Raw genomic sequence first — 20675 nt, 5'->3', positions numbered from 1 at the left:
TCTTATGTGTTAGCCACATGGCTCGGTGCCTTTCTCAGCGGGGCAGCTCACATCTTGCTTCTTTGGTGATCTGGGCAGAACTGCGGAGGGAGCTTCCTGCTTCCCAGAATACTCCTGTTCTCATTGCCCTGCCTCTACTTCCTGTCTGGTTGACCCACCTATACTTCCTGCCTGGCCAATCAGCATTTATTTAAAACATGATTGACAGAATACAGACAATTCTCCTGCACCACTGTCTCTAAAACAACAACTGAAAAAAAAAAAGGTAAGGTGGGAGTGATGGAGGGAGACACTTGCTGTTGGCCACTGGCACCTACATGCATAGACACACACCTGCACATGCACAGGAACATAGGCATTCATTGCTTTCACATCGCACACACAAGCAGAAGAAATGTATACAAAGCCGGGAAATGAGGCTGCGTACCCTTCCTTCTCGGAAAGAAACCCTCGCTGCCAAGGTGACACTATAACCCGAAAGAGAGCAATACTAGCATCCTCTTTGATGAAAGGAAACTGAGAAGTGAGTCTCCTTTCAAGAAGGGGGTCAGATGTAATTAAATGCAGGAGACATTGGGCCACTTAGTACTTGTTCAGCAGGCACAAGGTCCTGGGTTTGGTTCCCAGAATTACAGACCGTGATGCAAATTCTCAATCTGATTATGGGGTGCTTCTGCAGGAAGCCACCTTTTTGATGTCAGAGAACTGTGTGAAGAGTTTTTATTTATTTATTTTATATGTGAAAGCATTTTGCTTGCATATGATGTATCTGTGTGCCACATGTGTGCCTGGTGTTCACGGTCAGAGGAGGTCAGTCACCAGAGCCCCTGGAACTAGCATTATGGATGATTGTGAACCACCACATCGGTGCTGGAAGCTGAACCTGAGTCCTGCAAGGACAACCAGTGCTCTTAATCACCAAGCCACCTCTCCAGCTCATAGACGAAGATTCTTTTTTTTTTCTGCTGCAAACATCACCTTTATTTTAATCCTTCCATAATAAATTGGCAAAGAATGCCACCAGCAATCACATATGTATAGAAGTTCCAGTTTTGTTTTGTTTTTGCAAGGGTGTTTAAGGACAATTCTGAATTGCAATTTAGTCTTAGATAATAAAGGATTAAAAAGTAAGGTCTAAGTTACTGGTTTCTAAAAGCATTTTAACTTAATAGATCAACTATAACATGTGCCAAATACTCCTTATTTGATATATTCTACATAGACCACAGTAAGTGCCTTTCAATGGTAAAAGGCAGAATCCTTTGACTTAGGGAATTCTAATTAAAATAACACCATTGAGTCAAGAATAGAGAGTTGCTTCCTGACCTTTAGCCATTGGCTGTAATAGCAGGGAGTACAAACTTTACCACAGACAAGTCTTCTCATTTCTAAGATGGTGACAGAATTTCCCCAGCATTTAAACATATTCATATGTCCAATTATATAAATTTAACTATAAAACTATACAATAGGTTTGAGGTGACACCCCCATCTTTGTGGAAAGCAGAACTTTAATAATTAAGTCCAATCTTATCTTGAGAAAGGGAGAGCAGTGACAGTGTTTATGCAACTGGAATTGTTACTTTTAAAAAAAAGATCATATCCACTTTTCTACAAGTCAGTTTTACTTAAATCAGGACTACCCAACAAAACATTGTTAGCCATTCATGATCTGAATTTGGGGTACGAATTAAATTACAGTACACATTAAAAGATTTGAGTTGGGACATTTGTTTTGTAATAAATAAGAGAGTGGAATTACTCCTTAGTAGCCTTTTTAAGATAAGTATTAGGTCTGCTCTCTCTCCCTGCTTCTTAATTCCAGCGAAGATCATTTTTGTTCCAGGGATGTACTTTTTGGGATTCTCCAAACACTCCATCAGGGCATCCTCTCCCCAGGTGATGCCTTTGTTCTTGTTGGCATCTGTGTACAAGAGTTCAGCCGCCTGACCTGTCTTCCTCCCAAATAGACCGCGGAGATTTGGTCCAGTCTTATGCTTGCCTCCCATTTCCACGGTGTGGCACTGGACACACTTCTGAACAAAACTCTTCTTGCCTTTCTCAATGTCACCCATTTTTAATTCACTCCTGGGTGATCAACACCAGAAACACTGTTACCCAAAGATGGACGTCCCGCTCTCTCCCTAGATGAAGATTCTTGATGAGCTAATGAATCAGTTTGGGCAATAATGCTCCAGGTAAAAGTGAGCTGTCCCTTTTCTGTCCTCCACCTGTTCTCTAACCTTGTTCTGTTAGCTCAAGAATTTTCTTCAATTTCATCTTCCTTGTGTTGACATAAGGAGGTAAGAACTCTCTTGTGAAATTGATAGGCGAAAATAAGTTTTCAACATCTAAAACACACATGTTATGATAGAGATCACAGCTTGCAAAACAAGTTTTAAAAAACCTGTAAAAGCCATAAGGTCATATGATTCCATTTGTGTAAAGGGCATTTTACACACGCACATCTTCACAAGCAAATGTTGTGGTTGATTGAAGAAAACAAAACAACAACAGGAGCTAGCAAGATGGCTCAGCAGGTAAACATGTTTGGTGTGCAAACCTGAGGACCTAGTTCTATCTCTACATCCACGTAAAGGGAGAAGGAAATGATGAATTCCATTAAAGTTGTACTCTGACCTTTACACGTATGGCATCACATATAAATGATAACAAACACACATCATACATCCATACATACAACAATAATAAATAAACTAAAAATTATTTTAACTTTATTTTATGCATGGGTGTTTGGCCTGTGTGTTTATATGTGCATCATATGTATGCAGTGCCCACACAGGCCAGAGAAGGATGTTGACTCTCCCAGAATGGTGGGATACAGATGGTTATAAGCTGAGAATTGAACTCAGATTCTCTGGAAAAGCAGCTAGTGCTCTAAACTGCTGACCCATCTCTCTGGCCCAAATAGAACTGATGTGGGATTCCTCTCTGTATGCTGTGAATACCAGTGGTTAATAAAGACTGTCTTGGCCTGTTAATAGGGCAGAGTAGAACTAGACAGGGAAAACTAAGATGAATGCTAGGAGAAAGGAGGCAGAGTCAGTGAGAAGCTATGCAGCCCTGCCAGAGTTGGACGGAACTTTACCCGGTTAGCCACAGCCTCATGACAGAACTTTACCTGGTAAGCCACAGCCTCGTGGCAATACACAGATTAATGGAGATGGGTTAATTTAAGATATGAGTTAGCCAGAAATACGCTTAAGCTATTGGACAAACAGTATTGCAAATAATATGGTTTCTGTGTGGTTATTTTGGAGCTGAGCAGCCGGGTATTAACTAGCGGTCTCCTACAACATAGAACCATTTTAAATTCTACAAATTCCTTCTCATTCCTGTAAGTTTCCTACCCTCTTTTACTGTATGACTGACTCCACTGAGATGTACAGTCTACTTGTCTGCCACTTAAACCTGAGCTGGCCATATGATTTGCTTTGACCAAAGGTTTATTAGTAACAGTGATTAAAACAGAGACTTGGAGCTGCTTATTCACTAGAGGGCCGCCTTTCTTATTGCTGGCTGTTCTCCTACCTGCACCTGAGACTGGGTGCCTGCTGGGAAGTGTGTGGCAGTCACCCCACCGGAGCCAACCTCCAGACATGTGAGGACCCCTAGCCCAGCTAGTTTACAGACAAGTGGCCAGGCCATTCTAGATCTTCCAGACTTTGCTGAACAAGCCCAGACCAGAACGGCTTAACTGTCCCAACTGATCTTGAGCAAATAAAAAGGCTTGTTGCTATCAGACACTATGTCTTGCAAAAGTCAACAGACAGACACACACACACAGAGAGAATATCTCTGCAAAGATTTTGTTAGTAGTCTATATAGTTTGTCTGAAAGTAGGAATTTTAGGTCAATAGCATGAATTAGAGATTTTCTTTCCCACTGTATTTCTTGGGGGGTGTGTGTTTAAAACAAGAGCTCATGTATCCCAGGCTGGCCTCTAGCTCACTATGAACTCCTGATCTTGCCTTTACCTCCTAAGTGCCAAGACTATAGACAGGAGCTTCCATGCCTAACCTTTCCATACCTCTTAAACCATATGAATGAATCTACTCCAAATAAATAAATAAATAGATAAATAAATAGATAAATAAATATGAAATAATTGAATTAGTGAACATTATCAAAGCTGACTTGTAGAAAAGGGGAGTTTCAGTTCATAAAGCACACTTGTCAGACTTCAGAAAACAACAACTACAGTCTGAGTGTATGGGCTTCTTGTTCAGTTCCCTTTTCTCAGAATGACGAAGACCTTTGTCCCTTAGCACAATGAAAGCTCAGTGTAGTAGTCAGTGTTTGACTCGGCTGTGGTTGATGGAAGTGCTTGAGAGTTCATAAACCTGTAAGATCCGAGGCATTGTTTCATTTACTTCCTGCTGGGGTCTGACTGAAGTTCTTCTTTTACTGTGGTATTCTGCAACGCTTGGGTCTGTGTGGTCATGTCCGTCCATCCATCTGTGCCCTGTGCCCAGTCTTTGTCCTCCCCACCGCAGCGCCTGCCGTATCCTTTGTTAAATCTGAGTGGGCTTAGAAGAAAGGAAAGGCTTCTGAAGGGTTGAGCAATCTAATTGTGGGGGAGGTGGGGGTGGAGGGAACCTCAGCAGCCATCAGTTCCAGGCACCTGGATTTTCTTCTACTTCTTTCTGCTTCTTTTTGAGGTCATTCCTTCTTTCTTTCTGTTGACCAGTTTCTGGGGAATGGATCGTTGAAGAATTGCTGAGCCTTAGAGTTCCCGGATCATTTCTAATCCCTCTGGAATGTGAACTCTGACCCCTAAGAGGGGGCTCTAAGTGGTGTTGTCTTCCTCCAGATGTCCCACCCATGGCCTGGAAGTTGATCGGGTAAACATCCACCCAGGAGTTAGCGTTTTCAGCAGAGGAGGATGCTGCTTCCAGAAGAGTCTATGCTAGACACAACTGGAATTCCAGTGGAGGATGGAAAACGGGCTTTAGAAACAAGGAGGGCCTGGATTGTATCCTGGGGTTGCTGTCACGATTGTGTGATGTCACGTTTCCAAGCCTGATGATTAGTTTTGTCATCCATGCCAACTACCTGGTAGGGTTGTTACAGGGTTTCACCGTGGGCCTAGCCTAGCATCTTCAGCAAGCTCTTGGTGCTGAAGGCTGTTCATCCCAGTTTTTCTGAGTGCCACTGTGGGCTTTTCTGCCACACAAAACTTGTAGATGGAGCAGAGGGCACTTGCCCACCATGCACAAGGCTCTGGGTTCAATCCTCAGCAGTAGAAAGTCACTTGTACAAAAAGTCTCTGCCATTTAAATAAGTGTCCCCAAAACACTGTGTGTTGATAATTTGGATCTCAGTCTATGACACTATTGAGAAATGCTAGAAAAGAGAGAGAGACAGGGAAAAAGAGAGAGAGAGAGAGAGAGAGAGAGAGAGAGAGAGAGAGAAATGCTAGAACCGTTAGAAGGTGGGTCAAGTGGAAGGAAGTTTGGTCACTGGAGGCATGCCTTCAGAAGAGGATTTTGGGGGCTGGCAAGATAGCTCAGAGGGTAAAGACACTTGCTACCAAGCCTGAAGACCTACATTCAATTTCCAGATTCTACATGGTAGAAAACTGACTGTCACAGGTTCTTTGGCCTCCACTCTTGTGTTAGGGCCTGCACTTTACACATGCAAATAGTGTTCTTAAGAAACTTCCCCTCCCTCCTTTTCTTTGCTTACCAGCCTCTCCCATCATGTGCCTCCTCCCACCATGACCTGCCTCACACAGGAGCAAAGACAACAGGGTCAAACAACCAGACCCTGAAATGCCTGAAGCTTTGAGCCTAAGCAAACCTTTCTTTCTCTTTACTTGCTTGCCTCAGGACTTTGTCCCAGGGGTGGAAAGCTGACTGTTGTGGTCTCAGAATAAAGGAATGAAAGAGACTTTAGACATGATTTGCTCATCCCTAAGTCCCATACTATAAATGAGATGTGTTCTGAACAGTTTGAGACCCCCGGTGTGGGGAGACTCTCACTCAAGTCTCGGGATAACATGACCCCCCCAGGAACTCACAAGACACCATCCTTGCTGCAATCACACAAGGTTTATTGACAGGACAAGAACCCGTGCACTGGGGCCAAAACCCATTTCCCACACAGGGGTAGGAGTTCCGAGCCCGAGTAGCTGGGAGAAGGGTAATTAAGGGAAGAAACCATAACCCAATAACCCAAAGGAAGTAGAGAGGGCGTCATTGGAAAATTCTGAAAATACCAGGGATAATCACAAGGGGATAACTCCCTGTTTCTCAAGATTATTCTCAAGATTATAATCTAATTTTGTCTTCAGCTAGTTCCTGAAACAGAGTCACTGAATCAGCTAATCTAGATTTTTGATTCTTCTCTCCCTGTTTAGACTTTTGGCTCTATTTTTTCTGCTAGATTTTTGGCTCTATTTTTTTTCTGCTAGAGAGGTCTGGATTTTTCCTCGTCTTTCACAGCTAACAGACAAATTTGGGAAATAAAAACAAAAGAAAGTGTAAGTCCCAAGTCCCAGTCTCTGGCCTCCATCTTTGGAGTCCTTGTGCCCGCTAAGACTTGACCCCTCCCCGGAGGAGTGTCAAGATGAGCCAAAATCTTGACTACTCCCCCAGTCTACTTAAACTGCTTCCCAGGAAGGTCCTCTCGTGGTCTCTTTCATCTTCCCTCGGTGGTCGCATTCGTGGCTTCCCGGTTTCCCCTGGGGGTCACCCAAAACCTCAGGAATCCCATTAAACCTGGATATTTTTCCTTTGGCTTGATTGGGATTTTTGCATCGGCAGAGAGCTCGTGTTAGGAAAAATTCCTAACAGAAAGCAGACTGGCCAGGTGGTTCATCAGGTGATGGCACTTTCTGTCAAGTCTGATGACCGTGAGTTGGATCCCTAGGTCCCACAACGGTAGAGGAGGAAACAAATTCCCTAAGTCATCTTCCAACCTCAGAATACCTACCCATATGAAAATGTGACTTAAAAAAAGTTTTAAGAAAACATTTTCCATGAAGTTAAGGTATTAAATTTAATTATTTGCCTTTCATTTTAAACTCAAGCCCTCATTCTCTCTCTCTCTCTCTCTCTCTCTCTCTCTCTCTCTCTCTCTCCTCTCTCTCTCTCCCCCCTCTTTCTCTCTCCTCTGTCTCTCTCTTTTTTTCCTGTTTCTGTTATTTTTACTTGGTCCAAGACTTGAGAGGGGCTCCAGGGTGGTTACAGAGCTGCCTAGTTCCTTCTTGAGAGGTTCAGGTGAAGGTCCTGAGGCTGGCTGGTACAGAGCAGAGGTGGGAGCCTCTTGGAAGGAGAGGCCTTCTAGTCATACTTGAGAGTGAGTGGCTCAAATAGATCCTCACCCAGAGACTCCTGGGGCCCAGCCAGCCTGCGGAGGTTGGTCAGGTGGTTGCCCACCTTCTTAATGAGCTTTGCCTCCCCATCCAGGAAGTCAACCCTCAGTTTCACGTGCTAAAACAGTTTTATAATACATTGGTGACAGTAGGTAGCACTGTACTTAGCATGTTTGACAAAATGGAAAGGGGGCCATGCTACATTGATTTCCATTTCTCACTTCTCCATGAGAAGCCTCAGTTCAGCTTAACTCATTTTGTGTGTGGACATGAACATGTGCGTTCATTCATACATGGGAGTACATGCGTGTGGAAGGTCAGAGGGCAGCATTGGTTGTCTTCCTCCATTAATCACTGCCTTGTTTTTTGGGATAGAGTCTCAAGTACCTCTGCCTCCATGCCTGGCTCTTTTTTGTGACGGGGAGAATTTCAAGACGGGGTCTCACTGTGTGGCTCTGGCAGTCCTGGAACTTCCTCTGTAGACGAGGATGGCCTTGAACTCACAGAGATCCACCTACCTCTACCTCCCGAGTGCTGCGAGTAAAGGTGTGTGCCACCATGGCCCCGGCTCCATGCCTGGCTCTTTATGTGGGATATTGGATTTGAACTTAGGTCCTCTTATGTTTTCTGGAAGTGCTCTTACCCACTGAGCCATCTCTCTAGCCCCCCAGCTCACATGTCTACGGCATGTTCTCCCTTTCTCTCGACAGTATCTTTCATAGCACAGGATTGTTCCGGTTTTATTTTCTTGAGACAGTCTCAGTGAACAGCAAAGTTAAACATGGTCCTCCTGCCTCAGGCTCTTGAGTGCTAGAATTATAGACATATACCACCATGGCCATCTTGAAGTTTAAATTTTAATAAGATCCAATTTTATCATTGTTTTGTAACTTAGTATCATCGGTTTTGTATCAGAAAGGTCAGACTGCCTGATAGTGGTGGCACATACCTTTATTTCTAGCACTCAGGAGGCAGAAGCAGGGGAATCTCTGTGAGTTTAAGCCCAACCTGGTCTAGAGAGTAAGTTAAAGGACAGTCAGGACTATACAGAAAAACTTTGTTTCAAAAAACAAAACAAACAAACAAAAGGGTCAACCTGTCCCAATGTTATCTTTCAGGAGTCCTAGAGTTTACTGTTTTATATTTTTGTCTCTAATCCATTTTAATTCAATTTTTATGAAAGACTTAAGACCTTGACTTCATTTTTTTCCCAATATGGAAGTCCAGTTTTTGTATCACTATTTATTGAAAAGATTAGCCTTCCTCTGTCGCTGCATGGGCTCTTCTGTCAATGACCAGATGACTGTGTTCGCGTGTGTCTGTCCCAGGACTCTGGACCTCTTCCACTGACCTATTTGTGTATTTTTTTCCTCCAACACCACAGTCTTGACTCCTGAAGCTTTATTGGAAACTTGAAGTCAAGTTGTTCATTATTTTTTTGTAGAAAAACAGTTGTTTTCAAAAGCAGAAAAATATATGAACCAAATTATAAAAAATATACTTAGCCGACGCACACACACAGAAATAACTGGACTCATGTCTGCTCTTGAGGAACTCTGCGCATCTCCCGGAGACAGCAAAGGAAGCAACTAATGCATAATAGCAGTGTAAGCAAGACAGTGAGTTTGGTGGGGCAGAGGTGGGAGTGTCAAGGAGAAGCAGGGGTTGTGAAGGGGTGAGACAAGCTGGAAGTTTGTATGAAGGCTGAAAAATGAGGATGTTGAAAATGCTTCCACAGCATAAAAGGAGGTAGGAAGATGGAAACAGAGAGGGGAGGGGATAAGAGGAGGGGGGAGGAGAACAGGAGGGATCCAGAAGGTCGAGTTGGGGGAAAGACAGAGAGAGAGAGAGAGCAGAGAAAGAGATACCTTAATAGAGGGAGCCATTATGGGGTTAACGAGAACCCTGGCCCCAGGAAAATCCCCAGAAATCCACAAGGATGACCCCAGCTAAAAATCTAAGCAGTAGTGGAGAGGGTGCCTTAATTGACCTTCTCCTGTAATCAGATTGATGACTACCTTAATTGACATCATAGAACCCACATCCGGAAACTGATGGAAGCAGATGCAGAGATCCACAACTAACTACGGGGCTGGACTCCTGGAGTACAATGGAAGAGAAGGAGGAGCGATAATATGAGCAAAGAGGTCAAGACCATGATTGGAAAACCCACAGGAACAGCTGAACTGAACTAGTGGGAGCTCACTGACTCCAAACTGACAACTGGGAAACCTGCATAGGACCAAACTAGGTCCCCTGAAGGCAGGTAACAATGGTGGGGCTTGGGCAGTCTGTGGGGCCACTGGCAGTAGGACCAGAATCTAACCCTTGTGCATGAACTGACTGTGAAACCCATTCTCTATGGAGAGATACCTCGCTCAGCCTAGTCACAGGAGGGGGAGCCTTTGTCCTGCCTCAACAAGGTGATGGGACAGACTTAGTTGATTTCCTTACCCTCCCTGAGAAGTGGATGGGGACTGGGGTCGGAGGAGGATGGGGGGAGTGGGAAGAGAAGCTGGGATTGGTCTGTAAAATACATACATACATACATACATACATAAATTTTTTTTGAAAGAAAATGCTCCCACAAGAAAGTCTAGGTGTTTGAGAGCACAGAAATCAGAGAGAGACCTTGGCAGCTTTGAGGATCTGACAGATATGCCTGAAGTCTGGAATGCAGAATCAGCCAGGAGGCTGGGGAAGAGGAAAGGAAACTGTCAGTCAGCAAGAGTCAGTGGGGGATGTAGCCCAGTTGGTAGAGCTCTTGCCCAGCTTGCACACAGCCCTCTGTTCAATTCCCAGCATCCCACAAACCAGTTGTATCTCCTAGCACTCATCAGAAGTTCAAGGACATCCTCAGCTACAGATCAGGTTTGAGGCCAGCAGGCGTCATAAAGGGACGAGATATGAGGTCTGGATATATGAGATCCTGTCAAGAGGAAGAAAAGGAAGATGATGGTGAGGAGGAGGAGGGGAGAGTGCTGACACAATAGGAAGCAAGTTCATAGGTTCACAAGGGGTTGAGCTATTCTAAGGAGTCAGGCTTCAGCTTCAGATTGCTGAAAAGCCTAGAGACTGTTAAGCTACAGAACACAGACATTTAGGAGGTATTTATGGAGTATCTGTCGTACATCAAGCACTGTTCTACACACTGAAAGTACAGCTGGTACTAGGAAGAAAAACTTCTGGATCCCATAGTTGTTTTATGTTGTAAATTTTCTTTCCTTTGGCAACACTGGGCATTGAACCCAGGGCTACACAGAGTCAAAGCAAACACTCGACCACTGAGTTACATCCCCAACCCCATGCTTGTATCCTAGTTGGGGAGACAGATTCAAAGACTATGAAGAAAGAAAAATTGGGTGACCGAGAACTGGAAGAGATGAGCTGTGTAGAGAGACAGGTTATGGACAATGTGAGAAAACTGGAAGCCAAGGGCACAGTTCATCTTCCCCAGATGAACATGTAGTTTTGCCCATGGCAAGCACAGCTAAGAAACAGCAGAGCTTGGTATTTATAAAGCTGCCCTTAAATGGAAGCACAGAGCACTGCTGGTCCTCCTTGATGATGTAAGCCTGAGTTTTAAAAAGCAGTGAGTGATGTAGCCAGGATTTGGCTTCCTCCTCAGATCTGGCAGGACCTTTCTTGTACCAGCAGGTCAGAGAGCAGGGTGGATGCCAAGTTAAATGGGCAGCTGGGCTTGGGTCAGGTCACACCCCACAGGTAGGTCCTGTATCACTGGTGGCTGCATCAGTTAGGAACCCAGAGTGAGAGCCCATGCCTCTGATGGGGCAAGTACATTCTTCCCCTGCCAATCTATAACACCAGCAAGAAGGAGCCAACGGCCTCTCTGAAACAAGGGCATTTATTAAGGCTGATAACCAATGATAAGAAGGAGCCAGAAGAAAAGAGTTCTAAGAAGACAGAATGAGCAGAGGGTAGTCCACAGAGCACAGGAAGCACAGAAAGACAGCATGGCTGGGCGTGCAGTGAGCAGGGGGCCTGCTGACATGAGGTGTTGGAGGGAAACAGCGGGCAGGTCACTCAAGAGCTTCAAGGCTCGGTGAGGTGTTTTTAATTATACTCAGAAGTCACTGAGGGGTCAGCAATATGACATGAGTGTGGGTTGTTCACAGATATTGGTCAGGTTCAGGGCTTTCCCTTCTGTTACTGTGCTGTGGGGTTCTCAGAACGAAGTCTGCCAATTATCGCCGAGCTAGTCACACGGTGTTTCTCCTTTGTCATATTAATGTATTGAATAACTACTGACTGATTTTAGATTTTATATTCTTGGGATAAAGTCTACTTCCCCATATCTTTTTATTTTGTGTGTATAAGCGAAGACTGATTTTTCATGTCATGGTCACCCAGACCCAAATAATTGCACAAAAACTATATTAATTACAACATTGTTTGGCCAATGGCACAAGCGTATTCCTAGCTAACTCTCTCTCTCTTTTTTTTTTAAACAACCGATTAAATCAATTTATTAAAATAGTTGACTTAGGCACCTGCAATGGTGACTTCAACCTCCACTCCCAGCTCAATGATGGAAGTAATCTGTTTAACAATCTCAGAATGGATATGCAAGTCAATGAGTCGCTTGTGGATTCTTGGAGCCTTCACCACAAGGTGTTTTTCTTGTAGTGATCCTCAGGGTCTTGGTAGGCATGCGCACCGGCCCCTTCACTTTTAGGTTCTTCTCCTTGGCGCCTCTGATCAGGTCGGCACACACCTTCTCAAGTGACTTCACAACTTCACGTTGCAGCTGGTGAGTGTGATCCGGATCCTGTGGATCTCCACCTTGGGCTCCAAGGGCGTTTTCCCAGTGTCTTTGAAGGCCATGGCTGCAGTACCGGCTTCCTGACTGACTTCTTCCTCGGCGGGGAGCTAATAGCGGTGAGTCAGGACGGGAGCAGGCCAAGCAGAGCTCCGCGGAGTACACCACCAAGCCTCAGAAAGGTCCTAGCTAACTCTTAGGTCTTAAATTAGCCCATTTCTATTAATCTGTGTATCGCCATGAGACTGTGGTTTGCCGGTAAGGTTCTGGCATCTTTCTCTTTCAGCAGCTGCATGGCATTTGCCTAACTCTGCCTTCTTTCTCTCTGTATCTGTTTGGATTTCCCACCTGCTATGTTCTGCCCTGCCATAGGCCAATTTTAACCAATGGCAATAAAACATATTTATAGCTTACAGAAGTGAATCCCACATCATGTGTAGGTGTGTGTTTTATGCCTTTATACACGTGCATGTGAGTGTACATGTGTATGTGCAGGTAGGTGTGTACGTGGAAGCCAAAAGCTGATATTGGGTGTCTTCCTCTATCACTCCACCACTTTATTTAAAAACAACACCAACAGAAGTACATTTATTCATTTGTTTGTTTAGTGTGTGAGTGTGTATGTGGTGGGGGGTATACACATGTATCACGATACGTGTGTGGAAATCCAGGACAATTTGCAGGACTCAGTTTTCTACCCTCATCCTTTGCAGCATGTACTATAATTTGTTTTATTGATGTTGGTTGGATATTCTGAGGAGGGGGCGTGAATTCTCAAAGTGTTAATTTGCATTTTCCTGAAGGCTAAGGATGTTGAACCTTTTTAAAAGTGTTTCTCTTTTTTAAAATATTTGCTTATTTATTTATTATGTATACTATTCTGTCTGCGTGTGTGCCTACAGGCCAGAAGAGGGCACCAGACCTCATCACAGATGGTTGTGAGCCACCATGTGGTTGCGGAAATTGAACTCAGGACCTTTGGAAGACGAGGCCATGCTCTTAACCACTGAGCCATCTCTCCAGCCCCCTTAAAAGTGTTTCTCAACCATCTATGTTTCATCTTTTGAGAAATTTCTGCTTAGTTCGGTACCCCCAGTTTTTTAAAATTGGGTTATTTGTTTTCTTGATGTTCAAGTTTTTTTAGTTCCTTATATATTTTAGATATTAACCATCTATCTAATGTGCAATTGGTAAAGATCTTTCCCCATTTTGTAGCTTGCCACTTTGCCCAAATGATGGTGTCCTTTGCCATACAGAAGCTTTTCATCTTGAGAAGGTCCCATTTATTTATATATTAAAAAAAATTTTCATTTATTTATTTATTTATTTTACATCCTGGCCACAGTTTCCTCTCCCTCCTCTCCTCCTTCTTCCTTTCCCTGCCTCCCCTCTGTCTGCCCTCCAACATCCATTCCTTCTCCATTTCTGTAAATAACAGGTCAGGCTTTCCATGGATGTCAACAAACATGGCACATCAAGTTGAGGCAGGACCAAGCTCCTCCCCCTGCATCAAGACTGGGTGAGGCAATCCCATCTTGGGGAGTAGATTCCCAAAAGCCAGCTCAAGTGCCAGGGACAGGTCCTGATCCCACAGGTAAGAGCCCCAAGCTATACACTGTCACACATACAGAGGCCCTAGGTCAGTTCCATGCAGACTCCCTCACTGTCAGTATCCAAGAGTTCCCCTGAGCCCAGGTCAGCTGTCTCTGTGGGTCCTTCCTCTCCCCACCCCCGCCCCACCCCACCTCCACCCCCACCCCACCCCCGCCGCCATCATGGCTCATACAATTCCTCTTCCCTCTCTTCAACAGGACTCCCAGAGCTCGGCCCAGGGCTTGGCTGTGGAGCTCTGTATCTGCTTCCATCAGTTACTGAATAAAGGCTCTCTGATGACAACTAGGTAGTCACCAATCTAATTACAAGAGATGGCCAGCTCAGGCCCCATCTCCACTACAGCTAAGAGAGATCGCACTTATTAATTGTTGATCTTAGTGCCTGTGCTAATGGTGTTCTGTCCAGGAAGTGGTCTCCTGTGCCAGTGAGTTCCAGGTTACTTCCCACTTTTTCTTCTTTCAGGTTCAGTGTTTCCAGCTGGTTTATTTTTTTAATGAAAATATTAATTATATTTCTCTCTCCTTTCCTCCTTTCTTTTTTCCCTCCCTCCTCTCTTCCTCCTTCTGTCTCCTTGTGTGTCTTTGTCACTTCCTCTTCCCCAGGCCCCATCCATCAAATCCTTTCTTTGAGAATAAGTAAGCTTAGAAGCAGAGGCCTCTCTGTGCATGAGTGTTTTGCCTGCATGTATGTTTGTGTGAGGGTGTTGGAGCCACTGGAACTTGAGTTGCAGACTGGAGCAAGCTGCAATGTGGGTGCTGGGACTTGAACCTGGCTCCTCTGGAAGAGTAGTCAGTCCTTTTAACCCCTGAGCCATGTCTCCATATGCTTTTTTGAAGTCCTTGTCTTGTGCTTCAACTTTATTTCACTTCTCGGGGCCCACTATAACAGGATTACTAGGTTCTGGAGGAGGCATATTGTCTTGGTTGTTCATATATTGTGTTCCTGTGCTGGTATCCAAGCATCTGGAGTTATGGTTGAGGGGTTCTTGGTGTTGATATCCAATCTTGTCTTTATTAGATGGGCGTTCTGTTCTTTGTTGCTGTTGGTCTCTCTGGATCCTAGATAAGTGTGGTGGCTGTGGGGTCCCCTAGGCTCTGTGAATTGATATCTTCTTCCATATTATTTGGAAAACTATGGGCTTGCTTTCTCTCTCTCTTTCTTTCTTTTTTTTTTGACAGAGTCTGATGCATGTGTAGTCGGGAGCAGCCTTGAGGCTGCTCAAACCACACTCGGTTTATGCGGTGCTGGGAACTGAACTCTCGGCTTCTGACTTTCTAGGTAAGCATTCTCTCCCTAGAGCCGCATCTCCAGCCCTGGTCATAACTGCTTTAATTTTTTTCTACCCTAATCTTTCTTTCCTCTCAAATTTGAGATTGCAGGTGCATGAAAGCTAAAACACCTGATGCTGTCCAACGCTTACTCCCTTTTTCCAGCCTCCCCTGCCCCCACTTGCCCGTGAGCGATGCTCTGGAAAATGCCATCTTCCTCTCAGGTTCACTGGCTTTCCTTCTGTAGTTTTCATTCTACTGCTGAATCCCACCCACTGATGTATCCCAGTTGTAGTGTGTCAGTCTACAGTCTACTTAATTTTGGTTTTTGTCTCTTCACTACCCACAGTGAGCTGCTGCAGCTTACCAAGAGGACTCATTTACCGTGTGTGCTAGCTTGTCTGTACTTTCTATGCTCAGCACCGCTGCTTAGAAGTCACTGTCTGCTCTTTCAACACTGGGTTAATTTATGTTGTTTCATGAATTTGGTTATAGGTCATATTTTTCTGATTTTTTTTCTAACACTTAAGTTTACATTTTATGGTAGACATTCTGAATATGAAGGTTTTTGGTTGTCAAGATTTGGTAGTAATTTTTTTTTTTCCAGCAAACAGTTATTTGCTTCTCTGGAGTCTTCTGAGCTTATGTTTAAGCTTCCCTGGGAAGATCTATTTAACCCAACATTCTAGGACTAGGGTAGCCCTACTCCTTTTACAAGGCTTTCCTTTTATGTCTTTTTTTGCTTGTTTGTTTTGTTTTATTTTTGAGACAGGGTTTCTCTGTGTAGCCCTGGCTGCCCTGGAACTCTGTAAAACAGGTGGGTCTCAAACTTACAGATATCTGCTAGCCTTGGCCTCCCAAGTACTGGGATTAAAGACATGAACCACCACTCGGCTCATTTTAGTTTTTATTGTATTTATTCTATGTATTTTATATGTGTTTTTCCTGCATGTATGCACGTGCACTGTGTGCATGCTTAGTGATTAAGAAGGATACAGAATTCCCTGGAACTGGAATTAGAGATGGTTGTGTGTCACCATGTAGATACTGGGTTCTCTGTAAGAGTAACAAGTGCTCTTAACTGCTGAGCCATTTCACAAGCTCCCAATTTACTCAGTTTATTTTATTTTATTATTTTATTTTATGTGTATGAGTATTTTGCCTGCACTTTGTGTGTGCCTAGTGCCCAAGAAGGTGAGAAAAAGCATCAGATCCTGTAGAACTGGAGGACAGACAGCAGTGAGTCATCATGTTCCTTCTGGGAACCAAACACAGGTCCTCTGCAAGAGCAACAGGTGCAACTGGTGGTGGTGGCAGACACTTTTAATCCCAGCACTCGGGAGGCAGAGGCAGGTGGATCTCTGTGAGTTCGAGGCCAACCTGGTCTACAGAGCAAGTGCCAGGACAGGCTCCAAAGCTACAGAGAGACCCTGTCTCGAAAAACCAAAAAAAAAAAAAAAAAGTTTCTAATCTCAATAAAAAAGATTACATTTATTGATTGATTAACTCTGTGTGTGTGTGTGTGTGTGCGTGCGCATACGTGTGTGCACGCACACAAGTGAATATGCATGTGTCACAGTATGCATTCACAGTTCAGAGGACAACTTGCAAGAGTCATTTCTCTCCTTCCGCCATGGGGTCCTTGAGGATGAAACTCAGGTTATCAAGCTTAGTGGCAAGCACCTTTACCCAACTAGACCTCTCACCAGTCCAATGCATGTTTTTTCTAGAGTCTCAGTTGAATGCTAAGTGCACATAGTGAGGTTTCTACATTCCTCCAGCATAGGGAGGCCCAAGCTGCTCTGTCAGACTTACGGAGTTTCACCCCAAACCTGCGTAGTTAGCATTGGTTGAAAACTTAAGAACTCCATGGAGCTGCATCTCTGAACACTCTCCTCTCTCACACATGACCCACAGGTCCCGGATGTCTAAGCCATGTGTCAGTCTTTGCATGCTCTGCTTGGAGTCCCCATCACTGCAGCATCAGCAGGTGCATTCAGGAGGAAACCAGGGAGGCAGTAGGACTCACTTTGCTTGCTTCCTTTCCGAGAGTCACGGGTTCTCACTGTTTACAAACAAATGTAGTTTCATACATTTTGTCTGGTTTGACGGTTGTTTATGGTAGGAGGATGGTCACCATGTAGAACTTCAAGTGCCGTATTTATGAAGCTTGTCCCTGATTTGCAGGACAGTTGGGTTGTTCTGAATGATGGCAAAGCATGTAACTCTGCTCAGTTCTGCTTCTGCCATTTACTGGTTCCGAGCCCCAGGCACGCTGTCAGCTATGATGTATGGTGACATGACAGCAAGTGCCTCTCAGAGTCCCTCTAGCCAGCACATGCTGCATTGTGTATAAAATGCTGAGGATGCCGTCTGAGATATGATAAGCCCTCAAAAATGGGAGATACTATTATTTATATATGCTCTCCTTACTATTACAAATAGCACAATAGTGAACAGTCTAATACAAAATTTGTTTGCAATTTCTGTATGAGTGTGTATTTGAAACCCTGACTTATTGACTATAGGCCTTTTCGTTTGCTTTGTTTTGTGAATTTTACTTATTATTGTGCATGCATGATGTGTGTGAGTGTGCATGCATGATATGTGTGAGTGTGCATGCCATGCAAGCCGTGGATGTCAGAGAACAACTTTGTAAAGTTAATTCTTTCCATTTGTCTTTATATGTTTTTATATTTTCTTGGGTTGAACTCAGTTTATATGCATATGGAACAAGTGCTTTACCCATTGGGAAGTTTTTCCAACCTTTGTTGTTGTTATTCTTTCGTCCATTTATTCCTACCAGACAAGGTCTCCTGTAGCCTAGGCTGGCCTTGAATTCACTATGTAGCCAAGGATGCCCCTGTCTCTACTTAACAAGTGTTGAGTTCACAGGCACACATGACCACATCTGGACTGGTTCCGAGTCTCTTATCCAATCTTTCTTTCAGCCCCAGTACATTTTAAAGGCCCTACCTTATGAAAAATTCATGGTTTTTGTGTTTTATGAGTTATGAATGATATCTGATAAGAAAATGTCTGCATGTTTTATTTACCAAGCTGGCGTCATCACTCAGGAGCTGGGGAGCCCAAAGAAGGGTGATTATGCATGCATGCATGCATTCCAGGAAGAAATGGGGAGCATCCCATCAATGGAGCTATCTCCAGGCCCTAAGTACACAAAACTGGAAGGAGTCAGCTTTGGAAATGCTCCTGGTGCTTTCATCACCAGGTCTGAGAGTGTGGACATGTGCAATGACAAGAACATTTACAGAGTTTTATAAACTGTAGTAATCTGAGTGAGAATGGCCCCGCAGAGGCTCATATATTTGAATGCTAAGTTGCCAGAGAGTAGCACTATTTGAGGAGGATTAGGAGGTGTGGCCTTGCTGGAGCAGGTGAGCCTTGTTGGAGGAAGTGTGTTACTTGGTGTGGGTTTGGAGGTTTTAAAAGACCCAGTTTTCTCCCTCTGCCAGTCTTCGCATCAGGATGTAAAGCTCTCAGCTTATTCCCTAGCGCCATATGTACAACCATGCTCCCTGTTGTGATGATAACAGACTAAGCCTCTGAAACCAAGCAAGCCCCCAATCAAATGCTTTCTTTTGTTAAGAGTTTCCTTGGTCATGGTATCTCTTCACAGCACCAGAACAGTGACTAAGACACAAATTCAAGGAAACGAGCCATGAAGCAGTCTTACACACAGTTTAACTGATGGGAGGGAGGAAGCATTTAGCAGGAAAGGAAGCACTCCATTGCACGAGGAATGCAGCAGTCCGAGCCTCCCCAAGTGTGGATCATCCTCTATTGGCCAGAATCACTTGACCACATACTGAAAAAAAAAAATCTCATTCTCCTCCGTTCTTAAAAACCAAGTTTAGATGTCATAGCACCTGGGAAGAGACTTCTTTTTCCAGGGCTCCGTGTTTAGCCTCTCTAGATGAGGACTTTAGTCTGGGGGCAGTAAATAAGTTCTTGCACAAAAATATTAGCCCACAATCTGCTCTGACTGGTCTGCTATAAAACCAAAAGACTGTAATAGAAGGCCTGTGCCTATAAACCCTGGATGCAGTGACAATTAGCCTTTACTCCCACACTCTGAGGCAGACCTCTTTGAGTTCCAGGAAAACCAGAGCTACACAGTTAGACCCTTTCTTTAAAAATACAAAATGAACAAACAAACAAAAAACTGCAAAAAGCTTTCATGACACCCAAAGCCCTCCAGATTAGTTCCCGGGAGCCACCTGAAGGCCTGAAACCTGTTTGAAAGAGGCAAGGGTACAGGCTAGGAACAAGAGGGTAGTCAAAGAAGCCAAAACAGCAAGACTCTCTGAACTGGGGGGTGGGAGATCTTGTACCAAAAGCATACACTGAACCTGCTTTCTAGGAACTCCTTCAGAGAGGATCTGAAAGTCAGAAGGAGTTGGCGGTGAATCCCAGCCCCAGCTTCCCAGTTTTCCAGGGGTGACTCTAGCTCCTAGACCCTCCATCATCTTATCTCTAAAAGACAGGGTAAGCTAGACCTGGCTCTTGGCATCTATACTCTGCATAGCAATAGCAGGAAGACTGTCAAAATTCTTGTGATCTTTGTCTCCACCAGGCCCCTCTCAATCTCCTGTGCTTCTACAACATAGGACAATGAAAGAATCTGTCCTTGGCTGGGCGGTGGTGTCGCAGGCCTTTAATTCCAGCACTCGGGAGGCAGAGGCAGGCAGATCTCTGTGAGTTCAAGGCCAGCCTGGTCTACAGGGCTAGTTCCAGGACAGGTACCAAAGCTACAGAGAAATCCTGTTTTTTTTTTGTTTTTTTTTTTAAAAAAAAAAAACCTGTCCTTGTCCTTGGTTCTGTCTTTGTGACTTAGGAGAGGTTTTGGGACACTGCTCCTGAGCTGGACACTGTGTGATATGCTATCTGATAACTATCCTATTTGATGTTCATCTGGAGAAACATTTAGCTAACTCCTGCTTCCTGTGCCTGCAAGTTCCCAACCTTGACAGAAAACCAGATTTCCTACAGTGAATCTGAGCTTTCGAGGCTGGAGAGACTTGGCCAAGCACCCAGCTCTCTTCCTCCTGTGCTTGTCGGCTTTGTAGAGCATACAGTGCATTAATGGTCCAGTAGTTACGGTCCAGCAATTACGGTGCAACTCTGTCAAAGCGGCCCAGTGCCTGAGCATCCATGCCAGGTTATCCCAATGGTCTTCAGCAGTTCTATTAGTCAAATCAGACCTGATTCAAATTGGCATTGGGGCTCAATCTTTTACCTGAAGGGCAGACTTACGGAGAGTAGTTAGTAGTCACAAACGTCAACCTGGAATTAAGCATATGCTGGATATCATGAACACTGAGATTTCACTCAGGATCAGCAGAGCCCCGGAGGCAATGGAGTGATCTACCAGGCCCCACTCAGCTTAGAGATGTGTATGCCAAAGGGTGAGGACATAGAGGGCAATGGACTTGATGCTTACAGACCTGTATTTTTCTGGGTAGAAAGCACTGCACAACACATTTGTGTGAGATTCCACACAGAACTCCCAACTAGGATACTTACTCTGAACACATAAATTGTTCTGTGATGGGGGACGTGTTCTGAAACATGTGCCTTTAGGCAATCCCACCATAACCAGCCCAAAGAACCAACATGATACGGTCTACCTCACAACTAGCCTGTGTTGTAC

At 44.4% G+C, this 20675-nt stretch overlaps 2 pseudogenes; both read right to left on the bottom strand.

Moving 5' to 3' along the window:
• Positions 1-1758: 1758 nt before the first annotated feature.
• Positions 1759-2075, bottom strand: LOC148121414 (cytochrome c, somatic pseudogene; annotated as a pseudogene).
• A 9767-nt stretch (positions 2076-11842) lies between these two features.
• On the bottom strand, positions 11843-12184 carry LOC125415544 (small ribosomal subunit protein uS10 pseudogene; annotated as a pseudogene).
• Positions 12185-20675: the final 8491 nt, after the last annotated feature.

Source organism: Myodes glareolus, chromosome 7 (genome assembly GCF_982192425.1).
Source record: "Myodes glareolus chromosome 7, mMyoGla1.1, whole genome shotgun sequence".
NCBI classification, from domain to species: Eukaryota; Metazoa; Chordata; class Mammalia; order Rodentia; family Cricetidae; genus Myodes; species Myodes glareolus.
This window is presented reverse-complemented; position numbering and strand designations above follow the sequence as displayed.